General features: G+C 49.2%; 1 pseudogene; it reads right to left on the reverse strand.

The window, feature by feature from the left end:
- Nucleotides 1-1,128: 1,128 nt before the first annotated feature.
- LOC144149958 (uncharacterized) lies at nt 1,129-5,143 on the reverse strand (annotated as a pseudogene).
- Nucleotides 5,144-21,825: the final 16,682 nt, after the last annotated feature.

Genomic DNA, 21,825 nt, shown 5'->3' on the forward strand with positions numbered 1-21,825 from the left:
TCTCATACGAGCTGTTTTCTGGCAAATAATAAATTAATAATACCAATAAAGCAAAAAAATCGGTCATAATATTGTAAACAAACACCTAGATAATGTTACCATGCACATGAACACGCGAACAATTGCCTGTGCAAAGCAGACGACGTGTTGCAAAGTGGAGCCGGGAGGAACGCTACAGCCACCTGGTGACAAGTTCAAGAAAGAGTACCATTTTCAATGCATGGGACGAATGGGGAGTTTTACAACTGAACCTATCTAGTGACGTTGACCGCGACGAATGCCCAAGTGCCCTGACGGGTCCCGGCCAACCTGGTAACAACGTAACCAACGGAACAGATGGACTGCTAAAACTCTTTTAGCAGTCCGTCTATTTCGTCGTGAACGTAGTTACCGTGTTGACCGGGACCCGTCTGCGCCTGCGCGAGCGGGAGAGCGAGGAGGAGTGGGGAGGAGGCACACCTAACCGTGACGAATGCGCGGACATGGCGGAGGCCGGTCCGCGGAACTAATCCCCCTTTGTGCAGGCAGCTTGGTGTGGGACTTGAGCTGAGGGCTGTTTTGGGTCCATGGTCGGGTCGTACGGCTGCACGTGCAATCAAAGCTCTTTTGGAGTTTCTTCGGAGCACAGAACTGGACAGAGTTTTGTGAATTAAAATTTCGGCCGCATCAAATGGCATCTTTTCGTTTCCACATTTCTTTCTCTCTTTTCTTTCTTTTTTTTTTTCTTCTCTCATCTAGCGTAGCAAGCCAGCCCGATGGCTCGGCTAACATCACTAGTCTTCATTAAAGTTATTCTCTCTCTCTACCGCGACGAATGCACAAGTGCCCAGATGGGTCCCGGTCAACACAGTAACTACGTACATTACGGAACAGACGGACTGCTAAAGCTCGAATGACAACCCTTATGCCATGACACCGGCATACATGTATATCAAACACACGTGACCAGTGACGTCACGTACAAGCTGCACTTGACAATTCAGGGCGACAGCACCAGATAACGCATGCACACTAGACGCAGCATAGGCGCTATCACCACATCTCCCCGTTAAGAATACGCTGACAGACGCAACGAAACTTAGCAGAAACTTATACCAGGAAGAAACAATGCACAAAAGGAAATAACACTCAGTTACTGAACCCATAGCGGTCTGGCTTTCGAACAAGACGACCAGCTCGCGTTCTGTATTCCGGAGGGTCAGTTCGCGGCAATGACAATGAGGGGCTAGATGAATCGTCCGGTACCTGGCTGTGTGTAGCACGCATAGATCCCTGTTTGATTTCTACCGGACTATCTGCCGGAGGAAAATCGTAGCTACCTCCGTCGTCACAGTCATTTGCTGCGAAACAAAGCGAACCAGGAATTTCCTGATTCTCTTCAGAACTACGCCGGTGGAAGTTCTAACAACATACGACCTCGGCCGCTCAGCAGGACGCAAAACTCGCGCTTTCGCTTTGCAGTCTGTCACCCAGACTTCCGCACCCTGTTCGAGCTCTGGCAACGAAGTAGTTCTATGACGACGGTTGAAGTACGCACGCTGCCGCTGTCGGGCGGTTGTATCGCGATTTCTGAACCTGCTCAGGCTCACTCTCTGAGGCAGAAGGCTCCTCGGATGGACAGGTACCGTGGCCGCGTGCCCATTAGAAGTTCTGCAGGGCTTTTTCCCAGTGGCCCCGGAGTGTCCCTGTATGCTAGGAGAGAAAGATATGGGTCTTTCGCTTTTGTAATCAGGACTTTAACTGTTTGGACCATCCTCTCTACTTCCCCATTTGCTTGGGGGTATCTGGGGCTTGACGTCACAGCGCGAAAAGCGTAGTTGCGAGCGAATAACCTGTACTCCCGCGACAGATTGCGCTCCGTTATCAGACACCACGACCTCCGGTATGCCATGTCTTGCAAAAAAAAAAAAAAAAACTCAAGGTGCATGATGACAGTGGCACTTGTCGAAGATAGCAAGACTATTTCCGGGTATCTAGAAAAATAGTCCACGACCGGCAAATACCACTTTCCATGAATATGGCAGAGATCAGCGCCTAGCTTTTGCCAAGGACGCTGTGGAGTAGTTGTCGGGATCATTGGTTCCGACCTTTGCTGTCTCTGCTCAGCGATGATCGGTCACCAAAGCTCTCAGCTGACAACTCAACCCAGGCCACCGTACCGACTCTGGCTCTAGCTTTGCATTTCTCGATTCTCTGGTGACTCTCATGCAAGCGTATCAATACCTCTAGGCGCACATTCTGCGGTATACAAGCCGCACACCTTTTAGTACCACACTTTCGGCGACTGTCAGCGTGGATTTTTCCTGCCACTAAGGACGCAAAACCGTCGAAAGCGACGAGAACTTTGGCCACCCTTTCCGGCAGAAAGTCATGAGTGCTTGACAGACTTCATCAGCTGCTTGTTCTGCTTTCACTTTTTCAAAAAGGTTTGCTTCGACGGCGTTTAACAAACAGTTAGAAACGTGCCTGATGACGTCACCAACAGACAGTGCATGGTCAATTTGTTTTCCCCGAATCGAGGCTCTGGATAACACATCTGCAGTAACAAGGCTCTTGCCCGGGACATGTACAACCTTATAGCTGAATCGCATGAACTTCATGCGAAAACGCTGAATGCGAGGCGGTAAAACATCTTAAGGAGATTTTCCCAACAAAGACACAAGTGGTTTGTAGTCGGTTTCACACAAGACCTTTGATGTTCCCTTCGAATCTTCATCGCCAATGCTTCCTTTTCAGTCGGGGAATACCTGGTTTCAGCAGGCGTCCACGAGCGCGAGGCAACGGCAACTGGTCGTTTTTAGTTGTTTGGCTGAATTTTCACCAGTACTGCTCCCAAACCGAATGATGACGCGTCAGCCGAGAGAACCGTAGGGTACTTTGCATCGTAGTTAGCCATGACGCGCGCCGAACCGATAGCGTCTTTGACGTATGACAGCGCTTGCTCTTGGGCTGATCCCCATGTCCATTCAGAACCATTCAAAAGCAAGTGACGTAACGCCGCTGTTTTTGAAGCCAAATCTGCTATGTACCTTGCCAGGTGATTAGACATACCGAGCAGCCGTCGAACGTCAGATACGTTAGTTGGCGTCGTTCTTAGATGTCCTGAACCTTTTCAGGGTCCGGCTTTATCCCGTCTCGACTAAGCACACAGCCAAGAAATTTTATCACGGTTACTCCAAAACAACACTTTTCTTTGTTTAGTGTAACGCCAGCACTCGCGAGACGGTCTAAAGTGAGACGCAGACGCTCGTCATGTTGAGCCTTGTCGCAGCCATAAATGAGCACATCATCCATCATGTTTAACACACCTGGGATTCCTTCCAGAATATGCGAAATTTTCTTTTGAAATAACTCATGCAGGTGCTGACGTTATCTCAAACGGTAGCCTCTGAAAACAGTATCTCCCAAATGGCGTTATGAAGGCAGTTAACAACTGGCTTTCGGGCGACAACTTGATCTGATAGAAACCAGAGATAGCGTCGAGCTTCGAAAACACAGATGCTCCACTTAACAGACCAAAGCTATCCTCAACCGTTGGCAAGACATGCATGCGCTCGCGAAGAACATTTTTACTGCATCAAGTCAACGCAAATACGAACATCTCCAGCAGGTTTAAGTCCTGATACAATACCCGCGCACAATTCTGTTGGTTCGTCAACTTTGCGTACTACGTCATCTCGCTCCATACGCTCCAGCTCCTGCTTAACTCGGTCCCGATAAGGTAAGGCAATGCGACGTGCAACGAGAATTGCAAGAGGAATCGAGTTCGGCTTCAGTCTGATGTTGTATTCGTCTTTCATAGCACCCTGAGTACCGAAAAGCTGCGGGTAGGAAGCTTCGACGGCTGACGCGCAACTGACCGAGTCAGCGAACGCAAGCTCAAGAGCTTCCAGCACTGGGAGACCCAAAAGTATGGAGCGTAAGGGCGAGACAACGTACACGGTTTGTAGGACAGTGCGTTGTTTAATTCCACTGACTATTGGCGAGAAACTTTCCGACAACATGCAGTGACTCATTAGCGGGGCCTGTTAAGTTGATGTCGCACTTGTCCAACCTGGTAGGTAACCCAGGAAACTTCTGCACCAGAGTCTATAGTTTAGCGAACACCGGAGTGTCATTAATGACGACCTGAGCATAGCGAGAATTAGAGTGCCCCCGTGCACCGCACCAACGAAATACGCCCCATTGTCCATATGGAGACAAGAAAGTTGTACCTTCTTTCAGTCGCCTGCAACCTTTTTCCGACACACCACTGCAAAATGTCCGGAACAGCCGCGTTGCATTTCGCAGCTCTGGCCGGGCAGGAGGTCCTGAGGTGCGCTCCTTCACCGCAGTTGGGGTAGGACTGCGCTGACCTTGTATGAGGTGCGCTGTTCCTTGACAAGCTGCCGGGACGCTTTCCTGAAGAGTTCTTCTGGGGCTGACCCTGGTTGCTGGCTGCCGCTGCCGAAGGTTCGTCGCTGGTTTCTCGCAGCTGTTGCTGCTGTCGTTGGAAGGTCTCCTTCAAGCGAGCTTTTGCCAGAGCGCTGGCGAGTGTCAAATTCGCATCCATTCGTAGCGACTCGGAGAGCTTCGCATCACTGAGGCCGACGACAAACCTGTCGCGGATCATGCGTTCCTTTTCTAGGTATAGCCGCACCGGTCCGCCAGAGTGTGCAACGCAGTTATGAATTGGTCGACTGTTTCGCCCGGTTGCTGAATGCGTCGGTGAAAACATGCGCTCTCATAAACTAGGTTTCCTGCGGCTACAAAGTGTTCGTCGAAATTCTTTTTGACGACTTCGTGCTGCTTCTGCTGCTCTTCAGGTAGTGCGAACGTTGGGAAAAATTTATCTGGCTTGCCTTCCCATCGTATAGAGTAGAGCCCGAACTTGCGCTTCTTTACTTCGCTCATTTAAGCCCGAGGCGAAGCGGTAGTCATCGAAGAGCTGGATCCAAGAAGACCATTTGGATGTCCGGTCGAAGTCAAACGTTAGCGGAGCTGGAACAGCGAACATGCCGTGGAATTGCTTGACTCCGTTGTCTTCTGACATGGCGCCGCTTGACGAAGACTGGTGCAACGCCCCTTGAATATCAGAAGACAGCCACTTCTGACACTATGTCGTGTTGCGGCCTAGCAGTAGACTGAGCGCAGCCGGGCTGCCGCAAGAACCGGGAAATTTAGGGACTGAACCGCCAACGATGCGGGCGAGATAATGACAACCCTTAGTCAATGACACCGGCATATATCAAACACAGACCAGTGACGTCACGTACCAACTGCACTTGACAATTCAGGGCGACAGCACCAGATAACGCATGCACACTGCACGCGGCATAGGCGCTATCACCACAAGAACAATGCAGAATTTGTTTGGGACCAGACGCCGCACCCGAATTAACCGAAATTCCTAATTAACGGGGGCCGCTTTAACGGGGTTTCCCTGTAATTCCGAATACCAAATTTCGCTGGTCTATACTTTAGCAAGGGCAAAACCCGCACGCTCCTTCCCAATTTTTCAACATATCGGCAAAACTGGAAGAAGAGTAAAGGAAACTGGATTGCCGCAGAGCTCTGACAGCAATGAGCAGCGCACCGCGTCCGATTTGCAGGCGCACTGTTGATGTGATCAGCAAGAGCAGAACGACAACCATTGCTGCTAAATTCTGGGAGATATCTGTAGCTAAAGCGTCAGTAGTCAAGCACACCTCCCAGGGCCAACAGAAACAAAGGTCAGTAATACGAGAAGTATTTTAGCGCAGTGCAGGTAGAGGAAAATTTAGGGCTCCAGTCCTGAAAACGGTCGTTTTCACGCAAGAAGGTGAAGGGGTGAGGCCGGAACGTCTGATCGCAAGCGAGGAAACAACCAATACCAGAAGTACAGTCGCTAAAACGCTTGCCTTCATACTTTCAGCCTTACCTTGCCTCGCCTGGGTTGGATTTAAACAAACATAATATCGGCGTTTTGAAGGCGGCCCGCTCCCTTTGCCTCCAGCATATTTGCAAAGAGTATGTTTGAGAAGTTTTTAGATGTAACTACTTGAAGTTTAACTCGTTGTTATAGGCTAGCGTTTTACCGACTGTACTTGGCGCCAGCGGAGTTCAATGACCTTCTTCGACGAATCACCGCTGTCGATTTTTGCCCCCGTTCGTTGGCGCGATTGCTGAGAGCCACACTGCCAAGGTCGCGTGGTTCACTTGTTGGTTCAACGCAAAGCAGCCAACGATAACATGACATTGATAACTCCGCTCCGCGAGTGGTTTGACCCCACTGGTCGCACGTATGGCGGTGCTGAGGAGACACTGCGCACATTCGTCGCCTTCGTCTTCCACCATCCCGACGGACCGAACCGCACCGTCTTGCGGGCCACACCCTTCCCCAACCTTGTCCTCTAACCTTCCTCTCTCATCAAATCCTCTCCACCGCAGGGCATAAGCCGAGAAACACGTGGAAATAAACGTTTCCAGCATTTATAAGTCTCAAACATTTCATTTTAAACATTGATAAGATTTTGTCATCGCAGCAGCAAAACCTTGATAGAAAACAGTGCGAAAAGGCGAGCACACAAGCTACCACCCTTGCAAGCAATCCCTTGTGCGGGAGAAGGGCCATTTTAAGAAAGCGCTTCGCTAATGGTTGTATCGAATGATTGGAAGAGACCGAAGTTCAGAATAACTGTACAACGCTCGTTTACGCGCTCTTTTCAGTGAAATTTTCGGATTGTTTGTGTCCACCCCTAGGCGTGACAAAGTACGCCGCCTGCTGGTGGACTTTCCTTTCAATTTACTGTACAATAAAATTCATTCATTCATCAGCAATAAAGTTGAATATCCAGGTTGTACGCAAACGGGTTTCGCTATGCGCTACTATAATCACCAACCCAGGGCCGTAGCCAGAACTTTTTTCTTGGGGAGAGGGGGGAGAGGGGGATTGTGGGTTGTCTCACTTCTGTGCTGCCTGGAAAAAATTGGGGGTGGGGGGTGGGGAGTCGAACTGCTTACCACCCCCATACCTTTTGGCTACGTCTCTGCTTCTCCTCCTGTATATACTATGTACCCTTGTCACGTTGGTTGTAATAAAACTTATTCTGAATTAAATAATAATAATAATCAACTTTTTTTGACGGCTCCACCTTTTTACATCCAGGCTGGCGTAGTGGCAGCGCCACCAAATGCTTCAGTCGAGTGTAGCGCTTTCTCATACCGATGATATCTCCGCAACAAGTTGGAAACGCCTTTATATACTACAACTACTACTACCGCTGTGTCAACTACTTTATATACTTCCGCTTGGACGAACTTGCTTAAGATTAATTCTCGTATATGTCGAACAGCTCCTAACCCTAATGACAGTCGCGAAACAACGTCTGGCACTTTGAAGTTCGCCAATTCACTGTATCAACTGCTGCCTGCGTCATTACAGGAAAGTACACTTTTCCACACGAGCGCGGATAAAGAACGTATGGTAGGGAGTATGCAACAAGCAATAACCATTACAGCCGTGCTGCAGTTGAGACACCGAGCAGCTGTGACACACACACAAAAAGTTATTTCTAGTTGAACTCCCGAGAATTAAGCAATTCTTAACCGCAGGGCGGAAAGGTCGCGGTTACTTACGGGTCCCAAGAATATGGCATGTCAATTATTACATAATAAATACACAGTTTAATTTTTTTGTGTGTGCATGATCACAGCTGCGAAGCACGCTTTAAATAAGCTGTTTATTTCCACCTGGCACTTAACCTCTTCTCGAGGAATCGCAGCCATCCTTTATTGTGCCGTATAGCCGTTCCTACCCGCTTTCTCCATCATGAGCCTCGATAAGACAGGCGACGATCGATGCTCGTCGCGCTGTGTGGTTTCGAGGCCGCGGCACCATCATCATTACGAAACGTATCATTGACATGTGGGTGACGCGAGCTCCCGTTCGTGCCCAGGAATCCCGAAGGTCTGGCACGTCTTCCGCAGACAAGTGGGCGTTGTCGGCCTCCTGCTGCTCCGAACGCTGGCACCCGCACTGACCGACCGTTGCGCAACGACAGCACTGTGGTTTCGTCGGAGCAGCGAAAGCGGAAAACGCACGCTGACGCAGTTTTTACGTGTAACGACCTGGGAGGATAACGTCCTGACAGTAAGCTGCAGTGTCTAGGTGAAACAAAAAGTGAACGGAGCACGGGGTGGAGATTTTGAGGGGATTTATTTCTCCGCCATGTGCCTAGCCAGCAACCTCGGAGTGACTTTTCACGAAATTGACGAGTGTGGACTGATGGGCGAGTTGGTATTTCGACATTCTTGTATTACAGCGCACTACAAACAGGACACAGGAAGGGAACAGAAGGACTGCGTCCTTCCCTGTGTCCTGTTTGTAGTGCGCTGTAATACAAGAATTTTCACGAAAGTCATTCTAAAATAAAATCCGGCCGCACATACTCTATTTATGCTGGTAGCCGCATGAAATAGAAATGATTCTGATTTCACGAAGCCGAGCTCAGTTTACTTTTTGTTTCACCTGCACAAGTGTATCATAGCGAACAAAAAGGGCTGACGGTTTGGAGCGCGTGTGTGTGTTGGGAGCATGTCTGTGTGTAGCGAGTGTATGTGTGTTACGAGAGCATTGTGAGTGTGTACACGTGCGCGTGCGCCTCCAGTTATATTTTATATATTATATATTATATATAATATATTATTATATATAATATATATATTATATATATTATATTATAATATATTATATTATATTATAACCAGCTAAGTATAGAAAACAAGACTACTAGCAGAAAACCGGTTTATTCTTGGACAAACTACAAAGTTTTGGTTCGTTAAAAAGGCTGCTTTGTCCAAAGTGTCCCAGCGACAATGATTCCAACTTAATGGGGAACTTCAAACAAATAGTCTGAATACCAAGTAAGGTAAACAGTGGCCTCATCCACATCCTCATTTTGTAGATTATCATCATCATCTTGCGATTTGGTGTTCTTCGTCCACGAACACCTGAATTAAAGGCTGCCCCGAATCTTCGCCTTTCAGTATATATATATATATATATATATATATATATATATATAGACTGAAAAGATAAAAACTCACACAGAGCGCGAAAAAAATAAGGTTAGTAGAGACAGAGACAAACGAGAAAGACTTAGAAAATAAAAATAAGTTTACTGACGTTTCAGGGAGACTCTCCCTGAAACGTCAGTAAACTTATTTTTATTTTCTAAGTCTTTCTCGTTTGTCTCTGTCTCTACTAACCTTATATATATATATATATATATATATATATATATATATATATATATATATATATATATATATATATATATATATATATATATATATATATATTGTGGTCTCTCTACCTCACAATATGCACCACCCTGCATTGCACAAGGCATGCACTCATGCACACTGCGAGGAACCACCACGGGTTCGAGCTATTTGAGAACGCTCACGAAACTGAGACGCCGTCGCGCCAGCTCAACACCGCCTCTGTTGGGCAGGTGGAGTAAAGGGCGACAAAGGAATATGCCCAGTGTACGTCAGAAGAAGGCGTTTATTCGCGCCAACCCCTTCAGTTACATTTCAACATCCCCGTGGGTGGAAAGGGGCGATGGGCGATCTGGCGCCACGCGCAAGTGTGCGCGTCATCGGCGCGCTGAACCGGTGGGCTCAGCAATAAGGGCTAACTCTGGGGTGCCGGCCGATGGGCTCGCAATAGAAAGACACTGTCCTTCCGTTCCCAGGCACGTACCGCACTGCGCGATCGTCGAGTGTCAGGTACGGCTAATATGTGGGCGAAGGTACTAAGGATCAACCTATGGCACAGGCCGGCAGACGGAAGGGCTAGCGGGCTTAGAGCCGGCGCAAAAGAGCTGCGACCGGGCGGTGAGGGAAATCGTTACGCACCTTAGGCTGTCCTCCTGAGCGTCACCGCCAACGGACCCCCGCGCAGGGCGCGCGTTCGCGTCCCGGCGAGAGTGGGGTTCGGGAATCGTTCAAACGGGCCAATGAGGTGAGGTTAGCTTCAACAACTTGGCGGAAGCCCGCTGCGTGACAGTGTTTTATCGCCGCAACGGTCGCTGCAGCCTTCACCTCAGGCAGGAGTTTGAGAAGACGGCTCGGCTCTACTCCAACGCTCACGTAATAACTGCGTTTCAGCGTTTGTTCTATAGCGTCAGTGCTGATGTCGTGCCCGTGACGTGAAATGTGCGTTTTTCTGTATCTCTTGCCTTTTTTTAGGTTTAAATGGGCACCGACACAAAAATTTTGCTTCTTGGTTTTTTTGTTGTGATAAGTAGCTAATGACCTACTTATCACGTGTGCAAACCTCATTTGCTTTAGCATGCGACGATTGTTTAATTTGAGGCGTTTTCAATGCTGCCAGTCGCAGTTTCGGTTTCAGCGGGTGCCGCGAAGCGCGAGATTTTGTGTAAACAAAGCTGACCACGTGGCCGTCGGACGGATATCACAGAGCAGAGCTGCCGTAGCACTGTCGAATACGCGTCGCCGGCAGTTTCTGCGAATGCCCCCACGTACTGATCTCGTGAGCCGCTCAATTAAAAAGCGACCGTGGACGTGACGCAGGCGCTGCGAGTTCAAATGCTTCCGCGGCTAGAAAACGACGCGCGACGCTCCAGACGGTGGGTGGGAAGACGCGCGCTGGGAGCAGCCGGCCGGTCTGCCTACAGGTTCTCCTACAGATGTGTTCGGCTTAGCACTGCGGCGGATATTCGATTGCCGCTCTCGTAAGCGGTGCAGATGACGATTTTTAATGCGATCCACCATCGCAACATTAACTCCTTCCTCAGATGTGCTGCCATGTTTGGGACTTGGGTCCCATCTCGTGCAGCCGTAATAAGCTATCACTCGAGCTACCTGCGCCGGCCTGCGCCACTTCGCGGCCGTGGCCGCTGCCTACGCAGCGACCGTGCGGCTCGCTCAGTGCGCTTTTCGTGACCCCGGCGCGTTTTCGCGCCCAGTGTAAAAAAAACAACAATAAAAATAGAGTGCCTGAAATCGCTGTACAACCTAGATCGCGGCCAGCTGCCCGATGAGCCGACGAAACCACGGCGCCTCCGCCGCCAACGATCGGGTCGTCGTCCGTTGCTCGAGAGCTGCTCCGACCTCCGATTGGAGCGGCGAGCCGGCCGAAAACGCAGGCAGTGCGGAAGCGGCCAACACAAACTCGTGACGTGTTTGGATGTTGTTTATTTACAAAATATCCAGATAATGTCGATTGCGCGAGGTCCTCCGCTGGCTGCTCGGCTGCGTTTCGCACACTTTAAAAATAATTTTAAATATGTTCTAGGTTGTATTTGCCGCTGATATTTTGCAGATGATGTATGTGTGTTCCCAACAATCTATTTCCAAAGTTATCTCGCCTTCAAAATTTTGTGTCAGTACCCTTAAAAACGTCTTTCGCGGGTGGAAGGGAGTTGAGCGAGTTACAAGTAAAATGCGAGTTCTTTATCATAAACATATTTGTACTTTGTAAGTTGTCTTTATGACTCCCGTCCAACGCCACTCGTGTGAGGGCCGCAAGCCGTCATCAATTCGCCACCAATCCCCCCTTTCACCCACAAAATCACGCGTTTCAACTGATCGTACAAAACTTGCGCACAATACGACCGCAATACGTATGCCATTGCCCGAATGTCTACATGTAAGTACAGGGGCCATATTAGAACGAGGATTTGTGAACATCACAAATATTTGTCTTACTGCCTTTATAACAGTCGTTACCGATTTACAGAAAGCTTTTTCTATTAGGGCGGACTACTTTAAACGCACACCATGCAGCTGGGCAGTTTCCGGAAGAACAAATTCCTGTAAATTTACGAGGCCGTGTTCCAAATACCTTTGACGGCACCTGTACACGGCGATCGTCAGCGAACTGAGTCGCACTGCCGGTGAATGTTCCAAGCTTTAATCACAGAGGGCACCTGGCTGCAGGGAAATGTGTCTGTCCTTCCAATTCTGTACGTATGCACGCCACAAAATCCATCACCGACGCTACTTCATCCTACACCCGTTGTGTCGTGGGTGGTTGAGGTTACAAGCCAAAAAGCATCGAAGACTGTCCAGGTGTTGTGTGCTGCGCAACAAGTTTCCCGCAACGGAGGTTGCACTTCTCTTATGAATCCTCACTTTAGCCACCAATATAAAGGTTCTCGAGGAGGATGTTTTATTCCTTACCGCTGGCTGCAAGTAACAAAACCTCCCCGCACGTGCGCAAGTGCTTCGCGACGCGTCGTAACCATCCTGACCTTGACGCGAAGGAGAGGTGTATACGATGAGTGGCATCACTATTACGCCCATGGCGGGAGCTGGTGAAGGTCACCCTGCTCTTCGCTAACGTGTCGTGCGTTTGCGTGTTTTATGCATACGTCTGTCATCGTATTCGGTGTGCTTGCCAGCTCCTTTTTGAGTGATTTCCTGCTTGCGACTGGCACACTTGGGCCGTTCGGGGCTCAACAGAGCTGTTCACTAATCAGCGCCTGCAACAGCTGTATAAGTGGGCCCGTTGCGTTTTCAAAAGATGTTATCCTGGCAGTGTGCACGATCCCTTCGTTGCCAAGTGAAGCGGTGAACTCTTTCTGCTCAACGCTTTCTGCTTTCTGCCCCCCCCTCCCCCCCCCCCCCCCACACACACACACACACTCACACACGCAGATTTTTGCGTCCCTTTAATTACTCGCCAAACCCGCAGCTCCGCACGTAACAAAGAAGTCGGGTCCCCCCCCCCCCCCCCCCCCACACACACACACACTCACACACGCAGATTTTTGCGTCCCTTTAATTACTCGCCAAACCCGCAGCTCCGCACGTAACAAAGAAGTCGGGTAAACTTCGACTCTTAACCCTTATTCGATTCGACTGTTGAATTCATGCATTGAATTGAACAGTCAATTCGTATTCGGTCAATTCATGGGGTGAGTGTCTATGGACATGGCCGCTTATCGTACTGAGCCGGCCCCTGACTAGCCGTATAATCACTCGTGATCCTGACGTGACATCACTTACTACGCGCCTCCTATAACGGTTCCACCCTCTCGGCGAACGTGGGGCCTCACTTTTGCGGGAAACTCGAGGTTCATGCATTTTTTCGATTTTAACAGAAGGTAATCTCTTCGGTACTACCCAGGCCTCTACAGTACCGGGAATGGGTGGGTTAGTGTCACTAGATAAAATAACTGTACCTAGTGACACTAGGGTGGGAGCACTGGCCGTACGCGACGTGAGGCGAAAACACTTCGTGCATTTGTCGTCTTCGTTCTTCATTCCGACGAGCCGAATAGCCTCGTTCCTAACCACACCATTCCCCTTCCCCTAGACTCCCCTCCAACGTTCCTTCCTCACCAACCCCTTTCCACCGCACGGCGTAAGCCGAGAATTACTGAGAAATAAACGTTTCAAACAGACAAACAAACAAACGTTAACCCGGCCGTATCGCGCTCGCTCGTGCTTTTTCGATTGTCGTCCGAACCGCGTTTCCGTCACCAAGGTGCTTGACAGGTTGCGAATGCTGAGCGCAGTTATAAATGTACCCAGCGTATACAGCCTCGGCATATGCTTATTACACGCATCTTGTATATACGAACGGTGCTGTTGCGACATCTGTTTTGGTGAAATCGTACCGAAGGGCGTCACCGGTCGTTCGGACTTGGGTAATTTCAGTCGCAGACTTCAGCGCTCGGTTGACAACCATGCCCGATTGTCTCGTGCGCACGCGACCGACGCGTCACCCGATCGCTGCAGTCGCATCGCGTGCTGAGTGCGACGAGCTCTCCACGGAAACGGGGCACAATTGCGCCTTTCTGGCGGCTCGGTCATCCGATGCCTCCCATTAGTTCGCCACCCTGTGCATTGGAATCGAGCCCATGCCTAGCTCGTGACAAAGCGGGCGCACGCGAGGGGTCGCTTATCATCGTCGCCTCTGGTCTTGTCGTCGCTTGATTCGCGTCTTCGATGTGTGTCGGGTGTCGGCCATCCGAGCCAACGACTTCCGTTCCACCTGGGCGCGATGACACGGGGACATATAAGCGACAGGAAGGCGAAGAGCAAGCGTATACACTCCGCCAGGAAAAAAGAATGCCGTAAAAATGGCGGAAATGTGTCCAGGAAGAGGAAAGGCCTGTATGTGTGTGCACTCCCCAAAGAAAAAGAAAAATACCGCCGAGATGCGGGAAATGGGTGTATACGGAGAGAAATGGCCAGTATATACACTCCCCCCTACCCCCAAAAAATAATGCCGTCAAAATACGGAAAACGTGTATAGCATGGTTTTAGACCATGCTCGACCAACGCGCCGATTACAAGTTCTCTCTACGGCGTGTGAAAGCGTTGTTACCTCAAGAGGCTTCGTATGACGTTCTATGGAACACACTCCACATCGCAGTAATATGGGACCTGTTTTCCATCCAAAGTAAGGACACGGAACACGTCCTGTTCATAGACCTACGGCATCGCCCGAATCGTAGCTGCTGTGTGCTTGTGTGGGCTCGTTCGTGCGTTTGTCCTTTCGCAGCATAGTTCAAGCTCAGACAGACTCGGACAATGCACGAATTCCGGGTGATATTTTGGTTCGAAAAAAAAAAAAGCGACAATTTACCTTCGCTCGAGAAAGCTGTCGAGAGCCCAAAATGCGAAAATGAATCATCTTTGCAAGCATGCAAGCAGGGAAGGCTAGCATGGTGCCTGCTGCCTATAAAGCTTGCGTACGAAACAGCGAAAAGATGCTTTTATCAAAAAGGTAGTAGTTGGCCAGGGATTGCGACCCTCCCTGGAACCCTGCCCTAGCAAACGTTTGACCCTTTTATTTTTCATATTTGAAACAAAAGCTTTCATTTACTCTCACACAAAAATATGAAGATGTTTTAGGTGTTGCTGAAGACACTTTGTGCCTAGAAAAGAACCTGTTTGTTGTCTGTATCAATGACTGTAGTACCGTGTTAGCTGCGATAGCGTTGTCCGGCCCGATGGATTGCTGGCAGCGAGTACACTGCCGCCGCATAACTGCGACCGTGCTATCACGAAGCCCACAAGTACGCACTTGCACTGTTGTCAGAGGTGGTGTAAAAGATGTCGGAAGTGAGGGAGGATGACTGCGCTCTCACGTATTCCTGCCGCGGATTTTATGTGACCATGACGAGTGAAGTGCGCCAAACTCGAATTAACAGGGGCCGGACAAAGTGACGGGGTTTCATGATGCGTTTATGGAACACGTCGTGTTTCGTTTGCGAGGCTTCCACAGTGAACCACACTTAACCCCTCCCAAACTTTCCTTCCCCAACTAGGCCTCGCGCTATAAATTGTTCTTCTATTCTGCCACGCTGAATAAACACTTCATGAGCTGCGTATACCTCGCTTTTTATGAGACGAACGGTAGAGTGAGAAACTGACTGACCCGAAGGAGACAGGCTAGAGAAAAAACAATCAAGAGACCAGCAAGGAAATAAGGAAGGCCGTATTGATTCTGGGGTAATACAGGAAAGGTCACGGGCATCTATCTAAGAGGTAATGAAGACAAAACGAAGTTTGGTTCACTCAAAAGACTGCAGTGACTGCAGTATAACGATGGCAATTTTAACGCAAGCTTTCAACCAGTAAGTTAGATATTAAGGAGGACAGCTGAAGTAGTGGCCACTTACCAGCCAGTTTCTGGCGAGGTCATCACAACGCCACATCAACTTTCGACTGAAGCCACAAGAAACTTGACTGGGCGATGGTTCATTTTGATCTGATCACTAAAATGCTAACGTGCAGTTAACACACTGATAACTATGTTTTTAGTATTCCCCTATCACATCAATGCTCAAGTTTTATGGCGCGAAATTTGAAAGTTTTTTTCGTGTTTCGTACCTTTTTTTTTTTTTTTCAGTTTAAGAAACGTCTTTCGGGGCTAGAAATGGGCGAGTTATCGATGACGATACTTTTAAAATAAACAAGCTTGTATTTGATCTTCATGACTCCTTTAAAGAAGCTAAAACTTTCAATGCCTCACTAACGTGTTCAGGGATAAATTTACAGCGACTGCAGGCTAAGCATCTGTCCATTGTCAGCTAACCCACCGAGTTGCGCCAGGTCGCACCCCTTCCTATGGAGCCCAATCAACCCGCGACAGCCTTCTGACTTTCCATGAAATTACCTGCCACTACCGCCTCTCTCGCCGGCGCTACCCTCCACCCCATTGGTCACTCTCTATTACCGAGGAACGGTACTGGCGCCTTCTCCAAACCAATACCCTCCCCTGTCGCACCAGACTACATGCAATTTATCCATCTGTATTTCCCTCTCCCCAATGTCCTGACTGTGGAGCCCACGAAACAGTTGCTCATATAATTTGGCAATGCCCTCAAAGCTCATTCCCTCTCATCTCTTGTGTGGAGCACTGGGAGGTGGCGTTAGGCAGCTCGGATCCGCGGGTCCAGCAAGGACTCGCTGAACGAGCAGCCCAGGTCACCGGCGCCCTCCAAGCGCTGGTCACCACTCGCCGTTGACCCAACAGCTCCAGAATAAAGTTCTTTCTCTCTCTCTCTCTCTGTCCATTGTCACGCGCATTGCATGTGGCCCCTGCCATCGGCGATGGCAGGGATGTGACTCCCCTACCACGTGCATCAAGCAGGTGGATTTTAAACGAGTTAACACTATTCACACAAATATCTACGCAAATGTCGGTCGATTTGTGAATCATCATTTCCGTGAGAACTCTAACGCTATTTCCGATTTTTGTAGACACGAGTGTTTTCAAGTAGACTCTGATATTGGCTCGCTCGAAAAGTGCTTACTTTCCAAGCTTTTTTTTTTTCTTCGCAGCGATCCCTTTTTGCAGCGTTCCTTCGTCCCATAAATTTGCTACACATTCTGCCACCGTTAAAAGCTGCGGAGCAGGTTGTGCCGTGTATGGTTCATTTACACGCCTGAAGTAGTGGATAGGCTCAGAACTAAGTTTAGATTAACCTGCTTCGCATTTGCGGAGCGGGGTTCTGTCAGTGTGGGGCACTTCTTTTCACGATCTGAAAAAAAAAAAAAAAAAACTGTTAATGCGGGCCCGTTTGTACATGACTAAATTCGAAAAAACAGCGCTACGACAAACCCGTCACACCTCGTCGTAAGGCTTTTTCTTCTTCTCCGAATTCAGTCTTTCTACGATCTCACAATAAGAACAGAAAATAATCCTCACCAATTTTTGTTGAAAACTATTCGCAATATCGCTTTCATGTATAAATTTAGTCGGAATCGCTCAGGATTCCGGCTAGACTCTGCCGGCGTTTCTTCTTTACGTCGCACGGTGTTTAATATCCTGATAAATTCGCAGAAAAGCTAACAAAACAGCGCCCCGGAGACGGAGAGATGGGATGAAAGAGGGGACGCAAAGTCTGCTGTTCTTCCTGTCTCGGCATCTGCATCCGCTGCGTGCAATCTCGCTCCCACCTTCACTTCACCCATGCGTGGCTCGGCGACATATCCTGTCGCTCACCGCAGACAAGTTTCTCAAAAAGGCTCTACATTCCTCTTACTTATTTTTTACAAGTTGAAGACCGACACGTAATCGCAAAAACAAAAAAGCGTCGATGCTAGATAGCAGTCTATATTCGCGCGGATGTGCGAGCATATCCGTCGGTTCCAAACACAACAGTTCCGGCGAGCTGCGTTGACGTTTGTTAACCCCCAACAGAGACGTCGTCTGACGAGACGAGGACGTTTTCCAACAATACGCGACCGCGTTGAACCTGCTGGAAGCTCAAACGACGGCGCAGACTGCGCCATTATATAGATGTATATACAGGCCCAACCATATGGGCGCTTATAACGATGCACTCGCGTATCGACGTAGCTCGGTGTAAGCGCGCGCAGATGGGTGTACTTGGGCGTTCAGCCAGTGCATTGCTACGCGCCTGTCGTTACGTTGATGTGATGCTCAAAGCCGGATACAGAGTGACTGACCCCTCCGGTGAAAGTTCGAATTACTCTTCGTCACGAAGTGAAGTAGGGAAAATATGGAGGGGGGGGGGGATGCCACGACAGGCTCGGCGGTGCTGATTTCGTTGTACGCTTAGAAAAAGCCCCCCCCCCCCCCCTCTCAATCCTCTTCCTCCTGAATCTATCAGTCGTTGTTTTACCCACGAGATGATCGGATTAGATTCCCGGCTGCGAAGGCTGTTTTAATGACAAAGGCAGAATCAGATCCGGGTGACCCCCGCGTGCAAAATGTCGGCGCACGTCCAAGAACGCCGACTAATGTCCGTAGGCCCCTGCGCGTAGATGAACGCATAAAGCCCCACTTTGAACGCAAAAATCACCGTTTCTATTGTCTGCAGATAAGTATCTTAATGATAACAGCGGACCTTCTGTCCCAATTATGATCTACGTTTGTTTGTGCAATCCCCTTAATTTGCTCTTTTGTCTGTTTTCACATCTACATCGAGTTCCGTTTCCGCTGTTAGAGAAAAAAAAAAGAACCGTGTCAGACACGCCCCCATCAGCTCATTTTCTATACTGTAACATTCGAGTCCCTTTCTACAGCGTCTCGCAGTTATCCCCCGTCGTGACGCGGTCGCTAGGAACACGCCGTGCACGTTCCGGTCGGCAAATGAACGAATTACAGGCCCAACGCGGCCGGCGGTCGCTTCAGGAACGGAAGTTGCCCAAAATTCTCTTTCTCTGAGGGTTTCGGGTGGGTGGTTTCCAGTCGCCCCACCCTTTGACCTTTCCTTCGACCGCACTGCGGATCGTGAGCTCGGCGGGCGTCTCGGCGCTGCGGCAGGCAAGCGCGTGTCGAGACACGAACGCTTCATGTATCGCACATGCCCCAGCAACGCCGCTTAGACAAGAAAGCTCGCGAGGCTGTTCCGCCGGGTGTTTCTCGCATCGGGCAGAAAAGGGCAACTCGCCAGCGCGAGTTGTCCTTACGCGAATTATTAATGCTTACGCGAAGTGTCTTTCGTATTCCTTCGGAACCCGAAATACTTCAGCCCGTTTAGTTGTGACGTCTACGTAGTTGAAATGAGACGGGAGGTTTTGGTGAGTCATCGCGATGCACGTAGGTAGCGTAGACGGTGCACTGCGCGACTGCGCCTCGTCTACGGCAAAGTGGGTTATATATATTCTGCTTGGGAAGAGAAAATGTAAGAATTACGGGACTCTTATGGTGTAGTGATTGCGAGAGCATTATATATATTACCCGGCGCGGTGGCTCAGTGGCTAAGGCGTTGCGCTGCTGAGCACGAGCTCGCGGGTTCGATTTTCGTCCGCGGCGGCCGCTTTTCTGATGGAGGCGAAAAGCAAAAACGCCCGTGTGTACGAGATTTCGGCGCACGTTAAAGATCCCCAGGTGGTCAAAATTAATCCGGAGCCCTCCACTACGGCGCGCCTCATCGCCTGCGTCGCGTCGGCGCGTTAAACCCCACAATCAATCAGCGAGAGCATTATTGTCGACTTGCCGAAGTATCAATTTGATCTGTGTTCATCTAGCTATGATTTTAGAAATTATAGTCTTCAATACACTGTATTAAAAATGGAAAAAGTAAGATTGGCGGGGTTCCTGCGAGTTTTGCCGGAGCAAAATTGGTTGAAGGCGTTGGGGAGTGTCGGATACACCCGCGAAAAGGAGGCAGCCCAAGGCGGTGATGCCTTAGTTAAGAACCTCCTTGCCAGAAGAAAGCCACGGTGGTCAGCAATGCCCGGATCTATTTAGCTGGCGACAAATTCCCGAGACCCATTGCTCTCCATTTGAAGCAGTGAACGACCGCAGCACAATACAGTTAAACATCGTTATAACGAACACTGATATGGCGAATTATCGTCTATAGCGAACTAAATACGAACTTTGGTTGGACGAACTTTGGACGACACTTATTCTTTTATACCGAAAGTGAAACTGTGAGAGGCGCGCGCACTGTCGGATATAACGAAGAAATATTTGACCAGTAAGCTGTAAAGCTATTGGAAAAACTCCCGGCATCCGAAACTGCAGTTGTATAAAAGGTACCTTTGTTCGTGGACACTGTGGAAAACTTCATCCTGCTGAGTGCTGTGAATGGCCACCAGACAAAGATCACGTCCTCCTTGAAAAAATAAGAACGCAAGCCTGTTTTGCCCAATTTACTTTGTTCTGTTGTAACTTCCCGTTTCATGTTCTGGTTCATTGGGCTTGAAATGTCACAAGTCGAAAGTGAAAGATAAGGGTTTCTTTGGGTTCGAAGATTTAAATAATGTTTTTTTTTTTTGTATCAATGTTTTTTGCGGGAAGCCAAACAACCGATTGTTTTGAACCGATTTCTAGCGCTACGGATACAACGAATATCGGATGTAAAGAACTAAATTACTAAGGTTCGACTGTAGATGGTGTTCTCGGGATCCTGTAAATGATTGTGTAAATTTATTAAAACGAAAGCCTTAGGTATCAAACTGGAAAATGGACCGTACTCGTCGCTGTCGGCATCAGCGTGATTGATACCAACATGGCCGCTGCTCTAATGAGGGAATAAGCTGGGTTCGTGTGGGATTTGAACCCAGGTAGCCAGAGCAGCAGCCAGCATAGAGTATCTTAGAGTATACATAGAATCTGGCGCTAGCTTCTCTGCGGCTCACATAAAGGCCTTCCGTATTGTAAAGGGCCGCCATTATACCCTACGCTCACCTTACTTTCGTCGTTGGCTTGGATTGAAACGTTTAAGTGGCCGTAAATTCAAACGCAGTGCCACAAATACGCTAACAAGAGTGCTTTGTTATATATGAAGAAAAAAACGCACGCATGCATTTTAAAGCTAAGGAAAAAAGAAGTCAAGCGTATTCCTTTTAATGAGAGTCTGTCGGAACGGTTGTCTTGGCATATCAATGCATACTGAAGAAACTACCCCCCCCCTCCCCTCCCAAGAAAAAAACAATAAATAAACGCTTCAGAATCCAAATATCATGCCACACCCGATCCAGCAGCACTGATCTTCCAATAACCCCCACACCGACATGGATTCCCGGGCGCAGTTTCCTCTCTGGAGTACTAACTAAGAAACTCTATGGCAGCCAGTGTACAAACCACACCACTAACCCGGCACCTTGCTACACTGGAGCAAGAATGAGCCTGATGCGCACCGCGTGACAGGAGAACGTGATGGCACGTGTGCAGAACAGGTGCACGTGGAGGAGCGCGGTTCTGGCTGTGGGGCTCTGGCCCGTCTTCCTGCCGAGTCAAAGGACGAAAGAACGAAAGTGAACAAAGAGACGCAAACACGACGTGGCGGTGGCGATATCAGGCAATCACTGGCTTTCGCATTCAAATCACGTCGGCAGACTCAAGTGCCCGAGGAATTTTCGCGAGGGGTACAGGAGGACTGTTGTGATTGGGGGAGGGGAAAAACGTATACGCACGTGCATCGATGTCACTACTCGCTGACTTCTGATTGATTGCGGGTTGATTGAAGCTACACCTGATCAGCTCTGAGGCGTGCCGTAGTGGACGGCTCCGGATTAATTTTGACCACCTGGGGATCTTTAACGTGCGCCCGCAGAATCTCGAACATACGGGCGTTTTTACTTCTCGCCTCCATCTGAAAAGCGTGCACCGAAGACGGTATCGAACCCGCGTCCTTGGGCTCAGCAGAACAACGCCGTAGCCACTGAGCCACGGCGGCTTGCTGATTTCTCCGAGTACCAGCTCCTCGGAACTTCCTCACTGGGGACCCTTGCGAGTTAAAAGTGTTGGCTGTCAAGCACAGACTTGACTTTCTTTTTGTATAGGCGGTACTGGAGCGTGCTGTCACTTGCTCACGTAATTAAGCCTCCAGAGTTCCCTATCAGTGCGTCGGACTGAAAAAAAAGTAAGTTAGGACGTCAAATGCTTAGCCAAAT

Source organism: Haemaphysalis longicornis, unplaced genomic scaffold (assembly GCF_048455015.1).
Source record: "Haemaphysalis longicornis isolate Haplotype H1 unplaced genomic scaffold, Haemaphysalis longicornis Haplotype H1 scaffold_8, whole genome shotgun sequence".
Taxonomy (NCBI): domain Eukaryota; kingdom Metazoa; phylum Arthropoda; class Arachnida; order Ixodida; family Ixodidae; genus Haemaphysalis; species Haemaphysalis longicornis.